The sequence below is a fragment of the Notamacropus eugenii genome, chromosome 6, assembly GCF_028372415.1.
Source record: "Notamacropus eugenii isolate mMacEug1 chromosome 6, mMacEug1.pri_v2, whole genome shotgun sequence".
In the NCBI taxonomy this organism is placed as follows: domain Eukaryota; kingdom Metazoa; phylum Chordata; class Mammalia; order Diprotodontia; family Macropodidae; genus Notamacropus; species Notamacropus eugenii.
Window position 1 is genome coordinate 348,995,163 of NC_092877.1, and position 12,153 is coordinate 349,007,315.

At 38.4% G+C, this 12,153-nt stretch overlaps 1 protein-coding gene across 4 annotated transcripts in view; it reads right to left on the minus strand.

Annotated features, from left to right (window-relative positions):
* The window catches only part of NAALADL2 (N-acetylated alpha-linked acidic dipeptidase like 2), a 998,881-nt gene that overhangs the window by 819,662 nt on the left and 167,066 nt on the right, over positions 1-12,153 (minus strand). The gene's annotated exons all lie outside the window — the stretch shown is intronic.

A 12,153-nucleotide genomic window follows, 5' to 3' on the forward strand; every position in this document is an offset into this window, starting at 1 on the left:
TGGTGGGGAGGTAATAACCAAATGGAAATCCACAGAATATATGGGAAAATGACTTGAAAATTATAGAGCACCATACAAATGTGAGGCTTTCTCCACTTCCATATTCTGTCCATATTCTGTCAGCATTTTTACTGAATTCACTAGATTTAGGGTTTCACTATGCTGGACACATTATGAAGCTTTATGAATTATAGTAAAGTCAAGGTTTGCTTTGTCTGTGAGTTTATAAATCAGGAGGAAAAATTCAAGGTCTTTCGGTCTTTGCATTTATAGAGCTTTAGAACTGATTTGGCACACTTACCAAAAGCCAGTAAACTTTCTTTAGCAATCTAAAGCTATGAATCCCATTGATCTTTGGGGGATACTCCTGTCAATTTCAAGGTATTTATAAGTGCTCTAGGCAACTCTCTAAGACCATAAATGTCAGAAAAGTGGCACATCTACTCTGATAAAAGGAATTTCTTCACTGGGAATTACCTAGGCCAATTAAATCATAGGTATGGAGAGGGAATTTGGGGAGTTCTATAAAATCAAACAAATAAACCAACATTATAGGATTTTTCTAAGAACTAAGAGAGATAACAGATGGAAAGCACTTTGTAGACCTTAAAGCGCTATATATGTGCTAACTATTATCACAGGCATTATAAATAAGGTATCACCTCTAAGAAGGTGGAGAATCCCTGCTATTAGATTATAAATGGCTCAATGAAGCAGTAAAAGCCAGATTTTATTTCATTTTCTGCCAAGTAACCCATATTTGTGCTAGAAGTTATGTTCCAATAATTTATTTCTGGAATGGTAAATGAGTTCCCTGCTTTTGGAGCTTGGAGAATCTAGATCTAAGCTATCATATATTTCTACCCATTTTCATTAAAGGCATATCAATTCTGGTTGCCTAGCTCCCCAAGAAAGGAGGAGCAGGCAAGCAAGGCCAAGTGTCCCATCAAATTCAGAGTTCCACAGGAAACACCACTCTATAAAGATAGAGAGCATTCTAAGTTATCTGCCACTCATTACTACAGTCTTACTATTTTTTGTTTTATCTATCCTTGTTCTTTAATCACCAGCTTGGTTCAGTTGTTTTTCAATTGTGTCCACCTTCCTAACCCCATTTGGGGTCTTCTTGGCAAAGATACTAGAGTGGTTCACCACTTTCCTCTCCAGTTCATTTTATAGATGAGGAAACTGAGGTAAATAGGGTTAAGTGACTTGTCCAGGGTCACACAGGTAGTAAGTGTCTGAGACCAGATTTGAACTTAGGAAGGTGGGTCTTTCTGATGCTAGGCTGAGTGCTATATCCACTGCCTTACTGTCAGCTACCTCCAGTTTTCACATCCCTATCCTATGCAACTCCACTTCATCTATGCCCCAATCCAATGACAATGTCATCTTCTACTGTGCCCTCTGGAACTCTTGTTGCATCATGAACAAACTTTCCTTCATTCTTCTCTTATGTCTTCACTGAAACCAGACTTAGACCCACACCTGGTAGATAGCAGGCACTTAATAAATTCTTGTGGACTTGACTTGCACTCCCAGAGACAGCATCCCTTTGAATCCCTGGCCATTTTCTCCAGCACTGTGATCCCTGCTTTTTCTCACCACCCTCTCCCACAACATGTTGGTCCTAGAGAGGGAACAAGAACACTCCTTGCTCCGGCTGGCCACAACATGTGAGCTCCTTGACAGCAAGGACTCTTACATTTCTATACATATCACCAGCTCTTAGTATAGTGTTTTTGCACACAGTAAACACCTCATTAATGCTTTATTTATTAATTCTTTCCAGATGTCCCATTTGTTCCCATCACTCATTAATCTATGTCCTCTTTTGAATTTCATGATATCATTTCCTCAAGTTTGAAATTTATGGGATTAAATATTTTCACCCTATGCAGCTCATGATAGCTGATGCCAGACCATACTCTGCCCTTCCACTCAGGCCATTCTCCTTCACTTTTTAGGAGGTTATCATCAGGATTACCATCTTCCTTTCCTCCTGAATTCCTTCTCTTTTGCTAGGCAACTTTAACAACCTTCCACAATGATTCTTGCTCAAACACCTTCAGTTCCCAATCCTTATTCTTTTCAATTCCCAGTCCTCAAATATACAAAATAATGCTCATAGCCAGATCTCAACATTACCTAAAAATGTTTCACTCCACAATTAAAAAACAAAAAAAACCCTGATTTTCCTCCATCTCACCATAATCTCCTCTGATTATATCTCTTTCTCTACTTCATACCTCCAAATTTTTTGTTCATGTTCATCACAACCCACCATCTCGACATCTCTCAGAATTTTTTCTCAGCAACGGGCCTGGAATTGAGAAGATCTAAGTCACAATCTGGCCTCAGACACCTAGTAGCTACATAACTTTGCATCGGTGCTTTAATCTCAATCCTCAGTTTTCTCAACTGCAAGATGAGCTTTTATAGAATCTACCTCCCACGGTTATTGTAAGGATCAAAAGTGAAATTGGTAAAGTACTTAGAATAGTGCCTGATACATAGTAGGTGCTTAATAAATGCCTGTTTCCTTTTTCCTTCTTTCTGTTATCCCTACTCTAACTTCACTTTCCTCTTTTTTCAATGTCAATTGTATAGTTAACCAATCAAACTGTGTTTGTTCTTGAGCACTCATGACCAGGAGAAAGTAGTGTCAATCCATCTTGTTCATGCACCTCTGATGGATGCTTTCTATACTCATTCTGACAATGATATAAGAGGCTTACACAGAGAAGAATCCTCCCCCTCCCTCCAGCCTGAAAATGGAAATATTACTACTAAAAGTGAAGCAAACTCTTGGTATTAAGTTATTATCATTTTTCATCCTTTGCCAAACTCCAGCCTTGGCCTGTTCCTTCCTTACTGCTGAATGGAGCTAAAGAAAACCATGTAACCGACCTACCACAAATTTACATTATCCAAATGCAACTTGGCCTTCATCACCACAAAGCAACGTATTTAATTCTCCATAACTGATTCCTCACCTCACTCTTCTATTTCAAAATTTCTTTAAGTTCTTCAAACCTTCCCCCTTTCCCTTTGCTCTCTACCCTTTCAGCTAAGGATTTCATGCATTATTTCACTGAGAAAAAAAAGGCTGTTTAATGTGAGCTCTCTCCCCCTTCTCTTTCTCTCAAAACCCCTTAACATTACTTTCCAATGGCTCTTTTCTTCAGTTTCTGATCATGAGACAAACCTTCTTGCCAAGGCCAATGTCACATCTACTGGATCTTTCTCTCCTTCCTTGAAACATACTCATGTTTTCCTCATCCTTAGAAAATGTGCAGTAGATTCTTCCGTTCCCTCAAGTTGTTGTCCTATGTTTCTCCTCTCTGTCCTAACCAAATACCCAGAAAGAGCTGGCTACTCCTCTTTTCCACTTCTCCCCTTTCTCGTTCTTCAACCCTTTATAATCTGCTTTCAGTCTTCATCACGTGACTGAAGCTAGTCTCTCACAAATTATCAGTGATTTCTGCATCTTCATTTTAATTCTAAACCTGATGTACTTTTCTCAGTTCTAGTGCTACTGAGTCTACTTTGTCATGTGACACTGCTATCCTGGATCTTTTCTTCTTTCTAGGAGTTTTGTAACAATGCTTTTTTTTGTTTTTCTCTGTATCTGCCTGAGGATTCCTTTTCATTAGGCTTTGATGAAAGCCTAATCCATATCAAAGCTCATACGTATCAGCATTCCTCAAGCTTGGTCTTGGGCCTTCTTCTTTCTCTCCACTGTCTTTTAGAGCCTTCATTAGCTCCCATGGGTTTAATTATCACCAAATAAATGGTTTCTGGATCCATACGTCCAGTCTGTCTCTCACTTGCATTACAATCCCATTTCGCTAACTGACTATTGTGCATTTCTAAATTGATGTTCTAGGACTTCTTTAAAAATGATGATGATGATGATGATGAGATATCCAACATTTACGTAGCAACTACTATGTGCTGAACACTGTGCTAAATGCTTTATGTGTATTATCTCTATATTTGTATAGTACTGTTCAGTCATTTCAGCTGTGTCTGACTCTTTGTGACTCCATGGGATTCTCTTGGCAGAAAGACTGGAATAGTTCACTATTTCCTTCTTCAGCTCATTTTACAGATGAGGAAACTGAGGCAAACAGGGTTAAATGATTTGCCCAAGATGACATCACTAGTAAGTGTCTGAGGCCAGATTTAAACTCAGATCTTCCTGACTCCAGATCTGATGTTCTATCCATTGTGCCACTTAGCATACATACATACATACATATATATATACACACACACATATACATACATATATTTGTATATATATATATAACATCTATATTTATAGATGTTATATATTATTTCATTTGATTTTTACAAAAATCTCTAGGATGGAGGTACTATTATCACCCCTATTTTAGAGATGAGCATACTGAGACAAAAAAAAAAAGAGGTTAAATGGCTTACTCAAGGTCACACAACTAGTGAGTGTTGGAGGCTGAATTTGAACTGAGATCTTCCCAACTCCAGGCTCAGCATTCTTATCACTGCCTCATCTGACACTCATGAGAACCCACAAACTTTCCCCTAAGACCTACCCCACCCCCCCATCCACATTTCTCTATTTCTGTCATGGTTACTGTCATTATTCTAGCTTCCCTGATAGCTAACCTCAGCATTATCCTGGACTTCTCACTCTCCCACAGCCCATGTAACCAAATCAGGTGTCCTCACTTGTCATTTCTGTCTCCAGAACATCGCTCATATCTTACACCTTTCCTTCACTCACACAGCCACCATTTTAGTTCACGTCTTCTTTACCTCTCACCTGACTCACTGTAATAGTCTCCTAATTGAGTTCCAGTTTTAGTCCATTCTCTGACACATTATCAGAGGAGTTTTCCTTGAGCTCAGCTCTGATGTAGACTTCATGCCATTTCTACTGGTATTACTTCTAGTAGAAAACACATCTAGCTTTTACACCCTACACAACCTGGCTCCAACCACTCATTGTACATTATTCTTCCCCCTACAGTTTGTGTTTCCACCAAAGGGATCTTTCTGTTTCTCATTCAACAACCTGTCTCTCTGTGTCTTCGCAATAGACATATCCCATAACTGCAATTAATGTCTTCTCATCTCTCCTTCAGAAACTCTCAACTTTCTTCAGCTCAAGCAAACCCCCACCAATCCAATTCTTTGGAATTCTACCAAATGCTACTGTCCCCCTCATTTTTCTGTATTTATTCTGTATACATATATGTACGTGTGTATATATACATATTTATGTGTGTGTATATATGAATGTGTGCATATATAAATACACATATACATATTCACATGTACAACTATGTTTGCATGTATATGCAAGTATGAGCATGCGTTTCTAATATGAATGAAGAAAACATTCATTAAGCTCTTAATTTGTGCAAATCACCAGGGATATAAACAGAATCCTAAAAGAATCCTTCCTATTAAGGAGCTAACAGAGTAGTGGGAGAAACAACACACATGGAAGATATCAACTATAAGTCAGATGAAAAGCTCATATCTTCAATTTAACTTAAGAAACATTTATTGAGTGCCCATTATGTTCTAATACTGGGGATATTACTCAAATGGAACTGTGATCTCATCAACTGGAACTTCCTTCCAGTAATGCCAGTCACAACTCATAGATGCCAGTCCCTCCTATGTCCTGTGTGATTCTTGCCAATCTCTCCCTAGAAGTTTGCCACAGAGGATCTATTTAGCCTGCTTTCTCCTGCCATCACAAAGGTTCAAATGGACCCCTCTGACTGTCCACCTGTAATTGCTTGCTCTCACTTCCTCTTCTGATCATGCATTTATTTGATGACATTTTTGTCAAAAAGAATTAGACACAACTGAAAAACAACTCAACAACAACATTTACTTATTCTCATTTGGAATTCCTCATTGGTGATATGGTACGTATAGCTTTGGCCACAACCAGCATTCACTTTTCCAAGGTAGTCTGTGTATATTTATTGTTTTATTCCATATTTCCATTAAGTAATATGGATAGAATGTTGGTATTAAAAAGATGGGCTGTTATTTTCATGGGAAGCTTGGGGTCTTTAAAAAGTCTCTGCAATTTTCCAAAGGCAATCTAAACTCAAACAAACCATGTACTCAGGGGGCTTAAAATTTAAGGGGGTGCAATGTTGAAGGAGGTTATAACAATATATCATTTACTAAATAAATGAAAAGCAAATATGAAGCAATTTTAAGACAGAGTATGAACTGGAAAAATCATATCCTTACAATCATACATTAAGGATTAATGAACTGAATGTGCATTTAAAAGAGACAATCCACAAATAAACCTAAAATAAGCACAAAAGAGGAGATTTTAATAACTGGAGAAGAAATAGGTAAATTTGAGACAAAAGAGAAAGTACTAATTTCTGGGGAGGAGGAATTAATAAAAGGTTTCGTGCAGAAGGCATCACCTAGCTGTCCTTTGAAGGAATCTGGTGATCTCACAAAATGGAGATGAGGAGGGATATTATTCCAGACAAAATGTATCCCTTACACAAAAGCTCAGAGGTGGCAAATTAATGTCATGTACATGGATGAGTTACCAGGCATATAGAACTACCCCACTGTATGATCTGCATCTAAAGGGGGAAAAATCTTAATGTAACAGGCACATTTGTAGCCTAAATGCAGAAATGAAGATTCTAACTCCTAAATGTTGCCACTAATGGAATGCCAGTGTCAGATCCTGGTCACTATTGTAGGAGGTGCTTTGCTTCTGACAGGTAGGCTGGCACCTGCCGAATTATCTGTCTCATCAATCTTCTGAAAGCACGCTTTCGTCTTGAGCACTCAGGACGAGAAGAAGGTAGCTCCAATTCACCTTGTATATACACTGCTGATGGATGCTTTCTATACTAATTCTGACAATGATATAAGAGGCTTGTATAGCTAAGAATCCACCCCCTCCATCTAGCCTCCAAATGGAAATATTACTACTAAAAGCCAAGCAAAGACTTGGTATTAAGCATGATTGATATTCCTGAATATAAACAGAGAGACCTCAAATCTAAAAGGTGCCAGGACAGCTCTGGATGTTGATATCAATTCTGGCAGGTTTTATGAGACCCTAAACAAATGAGGGGTAGTCTTGGAAGCCCACTTCCAGATATCTGACACTCTGATTACTTGCAGTAATGCATTCTAGTGCTCTGATCAAGCGGGGGGAAAAAGCTGACATTGGACCATGAGGACACTGAACTGGACTTTTATCAGCCTATGAACCACACTCAGGAGGGTTAAGTTCAGCCCCTGCCGTTCACTTACTCAAAATATTCTGAACAGAAAGACAGGGAGGGAATTACCCCAGATAGGAACTAGAACAGGCAGCAGCTGAGGTGGGAGGAGAGGGCAGGGCAGACAATAAGAAAGGACAGACGTCAGGTAGGGGGGAAAAGCAAAAGAAGAGAAAAAAACAGATGGAAAATGCTCTGCAGAGTTCTATTTCAGGGCTACGTTTTTCATCAGATTGTTCCCAAATTATTTGAAATTTTGTTTGATTTTTTTTCAGAAGATAATTTTGAAATGTTTAAGCTCCACCACTAACTAGCTATTCAACTTTCTAAAAGTTACTTCACTTGCCCGTGGGCCAGTTGCCTCATCTGTAAAATAGGGTGGTAGGACAGAATGTTTCCTGGTAATGGAATCAGGAGAGCTGGGTTCCAATCCAGCCCTGGCCATGGATACCTACTAGCTTTGTGGACATAGGGGAGCTACGGAACATTTTCCTAATTTATAAAATGGAACTAATAACTGCTGAATTATTCTAGCTACCCCCCAGGACTCCTCTTCCAGCTCTATCTCCCCTCCACCTCCCAGAATCTCTAATTTCTGTCAAGGCTCAATTCGGTATCACTTTCTATAAGAAGCCTTTATTTCACCGATCCTCCAGTTATAATTCATGTCTGTTTGTACATAACGCATTCATATATCTGCATATAACTTTTGCATAGTGCTTTACAATTATGTGTTCCTCAAAACAGTCATGCAAGAGGTAGGTGCTATTTATATGTCCACTTTAGAGATGAGGAAACTGAGGCACAGAGAGATTAGGTGATTTGTCCAGAGTCACCCATCTAATAAGTGTCTGAGGCTAAATTTGAACTCAGATCATCCTAAATCCAAGTCTTGCTTTGTATCTACTGCACCACTCCACATGGACTATCTGTACCTAACATGTGGAAGAACATTCTGAGCTCGTACTGGTTTGATCAGCCACAATCGGACACACTGAAATTTCACTTTATCATGGTGATGTCATTTTGGTCCTCTTCAAGAACAAAGGAAAATAACCAAACCCAAACCACTCCATCACAGAAGAAAACACTTTTGAACCTTAAAACATCCCATTAATCAATCATTTATTAAGTGCCTACTATGTGCCAGACAGTCCTGTCCTTTATGAGTTTTATTCATTCTACTCTCCTTAACCTGCTCCCTCATCTGTAAAATGAGGGGGTTAAATTAGATGCTCTCCGAGATCCCTTATAGCTCTAAATCTCTAATCCAGTGTGTATGTATGTGTACATGTATATAAATATTACATGTGTATATGCATGCATATGAATACATCTATAAACATGTATATGTATTTATACATGGACACATATGTATATGGTATGTGGACATATATCTCCATATAAAAATGTGTGACCTGAAGTCCAGGCAGACCCTTTTCTACAAGGAACTTGAATAAGGTTCATGTGAACTTAAAATCATGGGGATGGGGGAGTGAGGGTGGATGATGTCAATGTCTAACCTCAAAGAAAGTGAGTAGGCCTTCCCTCTGCTTCGCAGCTCCATACCAGAGAAACTCTAGGGATACCTCAAAAACATCACTTAGGTATGGCTCATTTCAAATGTTTCCCCAAAATGAGGCCAACAAGTTTCTTTTCTGACCATATATTCTATGTCTACTAACACATGTAACATGCTTCCCAAATTTTAAAGTAAGCTACACACACCAGTTATTATTACTGTAGCTCTAGGAAAATATGAGTCATTGTTACAGTATAGTATTTGCTAAGTAAATATTAAGCATCTACTATGTGCCAAGCACTGTGTTCAACTCTGGGGGTACAAAAAGAGGCAAAAGATAGTCTCTTCCTCAAGGAGCTTACAAACTAATGGAGGAGACAACCTGCAAACATATATATGCAAAGCAAGCCATATATGGGATAAACAGGAAATAATTAATTAACTGAGGGAAGGCAGTGGAGTTAAGAGGGTTAGGAGAAGGCTTCCTATAGAGGGTAGCATTTTAGATGGGACTTAAATTTAGGAAGCCAGGAGGTCAATAAACAGAGTGAAGTAGTAGAAATCAGTGGAGTGAACTTTATAGACAGCTGAATTTTGAATGTTTTCTGTATGACTGAATTCAGTTGAAGAAAAAAGCTTTTTGGACATTTATGCCAATTAAAACAAATTATGATAATGATCCCCTTATCGGTACTCAGTACTCTCCTGGGGGGGAAAGATAAACTAGCAAGACTACAAAGGATATTAAACAACCATATTAGGAGACTTACTAGCTTGTCAAGTAAATAAGATAAAAGCCCTTAAGAAGGAAAAGCTCAAAATCTTTGTCAAATGGTCCACTTTCAACTGGAACAGAAGACAGTTCTGGTCATTGAAAACATTAAAAACTCCTTCGGGGTATTTAACTGTAAGAAAGACCTCTAGAGCTAAAACTACATTTGAAATATGTGAATTAACTATTTTTTCCTCAAATGAATGGAAAATGGCCCCTCTTCATTGATGTATAAACTGCAAAAATGTTCGCTGCTTTCATGAAGGATTTATTTCATATTAAGGATGCCTTCCTCTCTAATTTTAGAATTTCTAATTTTTTGTGTATTATGAATTTAATGAAGAACAACAAATTTCTATTGTCAAACAAGAGCATGGAGATGATTGTGTTCGAAATGATAAATTAGCCTTTTTATTACCAGTCTTTCAGGAACAAATACATTCTGTAATGTCGGAGTACATGCAGGTCATTTTTGTAATTTATTAGAATATATTGAAGGTTATTTTCAATTATGTGACCTTTTTGCGATGTTGGCCAAAGGGTGCCTTTTAAATGACTGTTATTTGAAGGTAAGAAGCTTTGGTGATACAGTGAAAAGAGTGCTAGATGTGGAACCAAAGGATGTTGAGTTTGGATCCCAACTCTGATCCTTGTTACCTAGGTGACCTCTCTGATAATCCAGCTTCTTCTTTGCAAAATGAAAGAGTTCCACTATATGGCCTCTGCGCTTTCTCTAACTCTAAACCTAAAATTATAAGACTCTATGATGCTACTGCTTCTGAGATTCTTTCTATCTCTAAGTCCGTAATCTTGAACTTTTCACTTCTTTCTTGCAAACTTTCTAGAAATTTTCAGTTGGAAGACAATTAAAATTCCTCACAAAGATGATGAGGAGGAGGAGGAGGAAAATGTTTCTCACTAGTCTGTAATCCTGACTTCCTCACAATGCCCCAGAAGACTCTTCATCCTGGAAAATGGCATTAAAGGTTAATTGTCAAATAGAAAACTGCTATTCTCTGTAAAATGCAAGAAGTTTCTATAAACATATCTCAGAAGATATGTGGTTTACAAGTCAAGAAGAAGACCTTTATTGTTCTAATTGTCTTACTCTAAAACCTCCATTGAAATATTCGTGATAAGGTATTGATCTAACTCAGTAAAGGAATTAGTTTCTTTTATCCCCCTAAGGAGGTTAATCTGTTTTCTTGACTTCACAAGCTAAATTAGAGTTTAACATATAAATCAAGATAAATAGGTATTCGTCCATCCATCCATCCATCCATCTCAATGCTCTCAATGCAGGAGTAAAAGCACTCCTTGTGCATAACTTCGAAACAGAGTTCTTTTTGGGGCTCATGGATTTTAAGTGACTTGCCTATGGTAACACATTTCATGAGGGCACAAACTCCAAGGGTGCTCTTTCCACCTTTCCATGTTGTAACATTTGGCATCTTACAAGTAAGACGCAGTTTGGAATCGCATGGGCTTTTAACTCTACTCGTGCAATTACCCAGTTTATTGCTGGCTTTTCTTCTTCCTTTTCAAGAGCTCTGTCATATTTAATATACCTGCAACAAGGCAAGAAAAGGGTATTGACAGCTCTTATTGCTCCAAATGATGATGAGTATATCTCAGGCAAAGTGCTTCTCACAGTCAAGCATCTTTCGAGTGTATCTGGTGCTGGGCTAGGATGATAACATACACAACTGACATCCCTAAGAGACTGACTGCTAAGCCCCCACCAGTTCAATCCACAGTCAAAGGAAAGAATAGCTTTCTAGGTTGTTCAAGTTCTTTTACTACGAATTTGCATCTCAATTTTTTTAGTTTATTTTTTAAAGCGCATCTTTTTTTCTCCCCTCTCTTCTCCCCCCTTTCTCTCCTCTCCTCTCCTCTCCTCTTCCCTCCCTCCCTCCCTTCTTCTTTCCCTCCCCCCCTCCCTCTCTATCTCCCCTCCTCCTCCTCCTCCTCTTCCTCTCACTCTCCTCTCCCTTACATACATACACATAGAGCATCTAAAAAAATTGAGAAATCTAGACTAATGCCTTCAAATGCTGTTGTCATGGTTTCAATTCACATAGTAAACAGCAAGTCTGAACATGATACTGAAGTGTTAAGTTCACCAAATGGTGTGTGTGTGTGTGTGTGTGTGTGTGTGTGTGTGTGTGTGTGTGTGCTAGAATAGTATTCTCAACATCCAACAATTGGATGTTTATTTATATGTGTTTTCCTGATGCTAAATGGTGACTTTTAAAAATCAACTCTGCATAAGTTTGGTGCTTAATAAATGTTTGTTGAATTGGAAATTTTGCATTATGTTTTCATTTTATCCTTTCCATCCCATCCCAATTCCATTGTAATACAACAGAATGATTCTGGTACCAGAGGACCTGGGTTTAAAGTCCACCTCTGATGCTGATTATTCATATGACCTTGGGCAAATATTTAACCCCCCTAGACCTCATTTCTCTTATCTATAAAATGGGTGCATCGTGTCAGATTGCATCTAAGGTCCCTTGACCCCATGATCTACTTCATCTTAACCGAGCCTACCCCATGTCATTTCATGATATACTAGCCCA